The sequence below is a fragment of the Gouania willdenowi genome, chromosome 3, assembly GCF_900634775.1.
Source record: "Gouania willdenowi chromosome 3, fGouWil2.1, whole genome shotgun sequence".
Taxonomy (NCBI): Eukaryota; Metazoa; Chordata; class Actinopteri; order Blenniiformes; family Gobiesocidae; genus Gouania; species Gouania willdenowi.
The window spans coordinates 29,066,429-29,073,462 of NC_041046.1; the positions used below are offsets into that span (position 1 = coordinate 29,066,429).

General features: G+C 37.1%; 1 long non-coding RNA gene across 1 annotated transcript; it reads right to left on the reverse strand.

The window, feature by feature from the left end:
* Positions 1-1,560: 1,560 nt before the first annotated feature.
* Positions 1,561-6,483, reverse strand: LOC114479656 (uncharacterized). Its single transcript, XR_003676005.1, has 4 exons — positions 6,383-6,483; positions 4,665-4,735; positions 3,023-3,208; positions 1,561-1,664 (listed from the first exon to the last, which is right to left on the reverse strand). It is a non-coding gene; the product is annotated as an uncharacterized LOC114479656 (long non-coding RNA).
* Between the last annotated feature and the right edge of the window lie 551 nt (positions 6,484-7,034).

Here is a 7,034-nt window from a genome sequence, read left to right on the forward strand (position 1 = left end):
TCTCTCTCATACACACAAAATTTAATTTCAGTCTTCCTTGTGTGTCAACCAACAGCCATACAAATGCTCTGATGGTGAAATTAAAGGGCAGAATCCTGCCTGTTTATGTTTCTCACTCTCCCTTTCACTCAATCAAGTGTTTTATTGGCAATCATTTGGTCCTCAAAGTCATGTTGCTGGGAGGCAGCTGGCAAGATAATGACATCTTCAGAACTGACAACAACACCTTCGTCTAAAACTCTCCTAGCTATTTACACCTGAGCAAGAAGTCAAAAGAAACCACAAATACGCTAAAGGACAAATAAAACAAAAACAGCCACACGATAGATGGGTGTTTAGACCAGTGTTCCAATCGATTAAGTCTAGGAAATGTTAGTATTTTACATTATTAATTTTGTTGGTAGTATTTACTTCTTATGTGTGTGCCTGTCGGTGCATTTTAATACTATATTTTAAAATAATTCAATGTTTTTTCTTTATAAATTGAAGAAAACAAGAGTAAAGAGCGCACAGTGCCGAATATCCATTTTACCAGATATTTGCAGTTATCTGGATCAGTGATCCTGATTATGGTACCATGATCATTCACATTTTAAAGGCTTGGAAGAAATGTATGCCCCCCTTGATAACAATAGAGTGTGGGCACCCATTTTTTTTGGAAAACTGCATGTGAATAAATACGCAATCCGGATCGATTCAAATGAAATATGGTGTGATGATAGAGGAACCAACCCGACAATTACTTAGTCAAATCTCATAAAGATCGGTCTATTACGAACCGAGATATGACTTTTTGAAATGTTGTTGTAATGAAAGATCGAGATATTTAGATTTGTTTAAACTGATCGAGAATCAATATATCGATACGGATTCAATTCATAATTTAAAGGAATCTTTAATGCCTTAAAGTCTGTCTTTAGTTACAATTTTATCATATTCCATGAAGAACTTTTTACATAATCCTGCTAAAAGACAAACAAACAAATAAATAAACACTGGTGAAAATAATTTACAATGCAAATTTTGTGAACTTGGTTCTTATCATCTGTGATGATCATGGTATCTTTTTATATTATACACAGACAGTGTCGGCATCATGGGGGGGCATTCGCGGGCAGTGCCCCCCCAGCTGACCTACTGACCTACGTCTGCTGTCAGGAGGAGCAGAGTCTGCTGATGCCCGAGTCTGTAGCGACCTCTCCGTCAGAGGTATGTTAGCGAGCCAACTTTGTTTTTGTGGCTGTGTTTAATAATGCTACTCGGAACTGAGTGTTTTTGTGCCCCCCGCAGTTTTCTTAATGCCCCCTCATTTAATACTGCCTGGCGTCGACTCTGTACACAGAGACAGTCTGGAGTGATTGTGTCATTTTATTCTCTTTTAAATCAAGCTATTTATTTTTTTTATTTATTTATAGGTGTTGCAAATTGCCATACCCCTCACTCATTCCTCACTATATCTTTAAATAATATCCCAAACAAGTGTCAATTTGTCAGAAACCTGCCTAGGGTTTGTAACAAAAGAGAGGTCCACCAAAGCAACTCTGGATTTGATAATACTTACCCAAAGCACATGATTCCAGGTCATGCTGTCCGTACTCTCACATGCTGTGTAATCAGGAAGCCAGAACACTCCACATCCACAGGTAAGGGTGAAAAGTAAAGTCCTGGAACACAATAAGGGGACAGTATGAGTGTTGTTGGCCTCACAGCTCTGAGCCACACTAATGTTTTTAGTTTTGCTTTAACTGTGCAGGACTGATGTAAAACACAAACAAGTACACACAATAGAAGGTGAGTGAAATGGCAGTTTTCAAAATAAACAAAAGCAAAAGGTAAATAAATAATAATTCTTCAATTTTTTCTTGCAAGTATATACATTTTTTTGCCAATAATTATTAGTCCGCTCCTTGATGATTAAAACCAAATGGTTCTATCTATGCTTATATATCTTTTACAGTACTTTATCAGCCTCTACTTCAAAAGCCAAATATGTCTATAGTTGATTATCCATGTCGCTGTTTAGTTTTGCATTAAAGGGCAGCTAATTTAGCATCAAATTGTTTTTTTTTTTATTAACACAGCAGAACTAAACTTTTCCAAAAGAGTGCTGCAGAGACTGGAACCAGGTGGGCCAGTCTCTGTATTTAATAAACAGTCATATGAAGTAAAGCAGACTTGCTGCTGTCAGAAGCTGAGACAAAAAGTATCTGTAACATTTTCAATTTCTTCCTAACAACATCTTTTTTTTAGAATTTACAAATTAAACTGATCATTGTTGCATCTCTTATGAGAGAACACAGTTCAAACACAGTCTGTGAGTAAAATCACATAGAGTACATGCTAACCTCCATGATCTTACTGTATACATTTATCTCCAAGGTATCTTTTTTCTACCCTTCCAATCATGCAATTTCCTTGCTTTTCTCTGTGCTACTGGGTTTACGTAGTAATTTGTTCCTGAGCTAACACTACTGGGATTAAGCACTAACTGAAGGCAGGAAATATGCGTCATTACAGTGGTGGTAAACAAGAGAAGAAAAGCCACTGCATAGACAAGACAAAGAGAATCATACTTGTGTTCTGACACATTATAGCAATAAACACACATACATGTGTTTGTAAAAGAAAGTCTAAAGTAAAATTTAAAAAAAAAAAAAACACTGCATTTTGGGAAATATAATATATGCCTTAAATATAGTCCTTTTACTGTAGATTCCTTAACTGCCATGTCAGCAAGAAGAATGCAATGATGCTGTAAGCGATGTCCTATAGGGAGAGGCAGTGCATTACAAAGAAGCTCTGCTACACATTGTATGGACAGCACAATATATTTCTCTATGTTTTATTAACTTTGAGGTGTTACATCTAAACAATTTCTTTCTTTAATTGAAATAATTATAACTGGTGGAGGAGGTGGGAGATGTGTTCCCAGAGAAGGTCCAGAAAACAAACATTTTAGAAAACCTTTCTGAAGTGGAACAATAGTTGGATTATCAGACTAGGATGTTTTAGTTGCACTCACCTGAAGTCAGCCTTTAGTACAGAGAGCTGAGTGTGAGCTACTGGTATTCATTCCCAGATTGAACCATAGACATGTTCGAGGTTTGGTGTAAAGGATACTTTGAAAGGTCTGATGCTGTGTAGATCGGAGAGACCAAGCCTGGGCCTTGGTGGCCCAATTCCCAACCAGCAAACCAGCTCTTCATATCTGTAGGAGGGAAGGAGCTGGAGTTAATGAACTTCTATATGGTCAAACTCTCCTCACATAGCATCATGACTCCCTAAGAAATATTCTAGCTTCTTTGCTAACGTTGCTCTAGGTAAGAGATGAATGCAGTTTGTCACTGGTTCTGTTCAAAGCTGGTAAGAACCAAGTTTCCATGTGTAGCCAGGTGGTGGAGGGTCTTCAGCTCAGTCTTTAAATTATTAAGTCAAGGTAGAAAATTCACCAATAGTCATGAGCTTTGTAAGGTGGATCACAAACTTGTGTGATCAATAGTCACAGAGACTGATGTCCACTGGGACCTTTGATAACTGAGCCTTGAAAACATTGATCCCTTGTGTTCTAAAGACCCATCATTTGTTTGAGGGATTAAATCGTTTGACTGACTGGAAGAAATAAGAAACACAACCCTATTCAATGACATGTCCATGGTTTATAATCTACAACAACCCTGAAAGGATTCAGAATTCAATGTAATGCCCTTAAAGGGTTTAGCATTTCTGAGTCTTCAATTAAAAAGCCTTGATATCTAAGATGTCACTTTGGTAACACTTTAGTTGAAGTTTTATACACAAGGCTGACATTACGCTGTCATTATCTGTCATTAGCATTAATAAGGTGCCATTAAGCCTGTCATTAAGTGTCGTTCGCTAAATGATGACACCTTCCGCTAAAATTAAGAGACCTTTGTAGCTGTGTTGACATTTTTTGGGTTAGGTGGAGGAATCTAGTTGGGCTATGTGGGTTTAGGGACCGGGTTGGGGTTAGGGTAACAAAGGGTTAGGGTTACGAACAACACTTATTGACAGCCTCCATGACACCTTATTCATGCTAATGACAGGTTTCATGTCATAATAATGACAGTATAATGTCAGCTTTATGTATAAAACATCAAGTAAAGTATTACCGTCAATTATTAGTTCATACTTTTTAGCTGATTTTGCTGACAAGGCAAAATGCAGCATAGAGTTGGAGCTGAGACAGGTACTGTACCTGCAGTCATACATTTTGTTGAGCACTTACATCATCCTTCTAAGAAACTTGGATAGACTCTATATGGAAAGCTCTTAAGCATTGTCTATATATGCTATCAGAATGTTTACCTTTAAGAAACTTCAGTGTTTCAGTGATTTTGGGTCCCTATCAAAATCAATGAAAATATTTGCGATCCAAAGTATGGTGATACAAAAAATACTTTTACATTGTGCTACAGAGAATCCTGTTTGTGAGACATAGTGCTGTGATTTGTCATACATTAACAATATTTAACAATTTTCAGAACAAATGATGTACTGAACTTCACTCAAAGCGCTACATGCATTATCTTGGAGGTGACTGCATTTCTCATGATTGCTCTGCTAACCTTTTTGCAGTAAAATCTTTACATATGTATAAGTGCTGGTCAGAGGGCATGGTGGCAAATTGTTTAAAATGACCTGACCTGAGCTCTTCACTCTTGCATTGCATTCCATTAGTGCACCAATCTTTGCAGTGGACCACCAAGAGCTGCAACTGCAGGGAAGGCAACAGAGAGAAAAAAAACAAGACCAACTACAATCTAAACCAGTGGTTCTCAAAATGAAAATACAGTATGTGTTTAATCAACAAAACAAACATATTTTGTACAGTATGGATACTGAACATGACACACTGCTGCGTGCTATAAAAAAAAAAAATCAAATAAACGTACACATAATTTGTTTATTAGTAATACATTTAACACATTTTATGATATATGCAGTTAATTTCTACTACAAATCATAAATATTTTAGTTTTGAAAGTTCTTTCCAATGGTGTTTTGGGCTTCAAATGACAGTAAATTGTGCTTAAATAATATGAGGGTTATGAGGGGGGTTTTGAAATTTGTTTCCCCTTGTAAGGGGTCCATGGATCCAAAAACCCCTGATCTAGACAATGTAAACAACAACCAACAAATAGTAATTACTGGGCTTTAACATGGGAAAACCTGTTGCTTGTATAAATTGTGATTGTTTACATGCTGTTTGATTCGGCAAAAAAGATAACCCTGTCAGAAATAAAGTCAATGAGTTTAAACGCTTTGAAAAACACTGAAAAAACAAAACATGATTGAAATTAAACGGTTTAGTCTCAAAATGGTTGGTTAAAATATGGTAGAATAGCAAGTCCTGTTGACAAATTTAAGTATCTGGCTATTAACACAGTTGCCTTACAACAGGTATTTTGTTTGAATCAAACTTAGCTCAGCAAGAACAACAGGCAACACGTAATATCTATGTGTGGCCATTATTGATAGGCATTACTGAAAATTTAAAAAAGACAAGTTGCCAAGCAATGGATAGGGCACATGATAGAAAAGCAAGGCTTATTATCTGACTTACAGGCACACTTATGCACACAACTTTTTAATGAAATAAACCCTGCCTGTATAATGTTTGTCAGCATATCTGCTGTTGTGAAAACAGGATTTTAGTGCTTTAATTAGTGCTTTAGAAAATTGGAAAAAATATCAGAAAATAAATGAATATTGTAAGAAATGTCTGCAAAAAAAATTGCTGGATGTAGATGAAAAGCAAGAGCCAAAATTTTACAAGAAAACCTGTTTTATGCTACAGTTAACAATGGAGCGAGAGAGAGAGAGAGAGAGAGAGAGAGAGCGAGAGAGAGAGGGAGGCTAAAATGAAGCCTAAGACAACAAACAGACTCTGCCCAATGGCTTGGCAACAGGTGACAATTGTCACCTAAAATCAGCACAATCATAGAATCAGAATGGCAGAAAAAACAGAAACATTTTCTCTAAGTACACCTGACCCCACAATCATCAACTACCAGAATCCTCGGTGCAACTTTTCTGGCAATTCTGCAGAGTGGCCTTCAATATCCATAGTATTAATTCATTTGCAACACTTTTTACACTGTGGGCATGACACCACAGTGTTCTTCGTCTAATACATATTTATTCACATCAAAGTTATAGCTTACAAAATAAAGATAGATTAAATTCATAGTTCACAACACACACTTTATCACTGCGACCACTCAGCCACTCTGTTTAAATCAATATAAATAAATACAACGGCACAATTCTATTAGTCACCACTCCTACATTGCCTTAATTATTAGAGGAACATGAAGAATGTAAGTAATGGCCTAGGGAGGGGGCGGGAAATTGGACTTACCAGCAGACATGATACCAGACTCTGGAGCTCCAAGGGCCTAGTGAATTACATTTTGAGGGTGCTACTGCTGTGCTGTAAGATCCAATCGACTCTCCTGCAGGTCAGGCAGCGACTGATAGACCCTTGCTTCAGGATGTCCAGCAACTGAACCACAAAGGAGGCAGGGCGCTGAGAAGAGGAGAAAAATCAATCCAGCACACAGAGACTCTGCGCAGCCCAACATGCTCACTCTGTATCGAAGGCTATAATGCACTTTCGGCTCCTTTTCTTCAAACGTAGACACAGAAAACAGGAGGAAAACCAATTCCTTCACAGGCAGGCCTTCACCTCAGGGTTTGAGATCTCAAATTTGGCAGTAAATTGCAGTAACCAAAACATTTTAGAATGAATGGTTCATATTTTCAATGCGTAATAACAAACAATAGACTCATTCATGTAGCAGATGGTTTTTTTATTCCAAGAAATTCAATTGGTTTATTACGCTGCATTCTGTCTACAATCTTCTATTCGTATCCATGGTTACAACACAGTGACACTGAGGAGGAAATTTAAGGTAAAAATAGTGTAAAAACATAACTCTGTATACAAAAGCCTTTGATTGGGACACTACCATAAACCATAAAAGTTAGTTTCACAATACAGCTTGTATTTC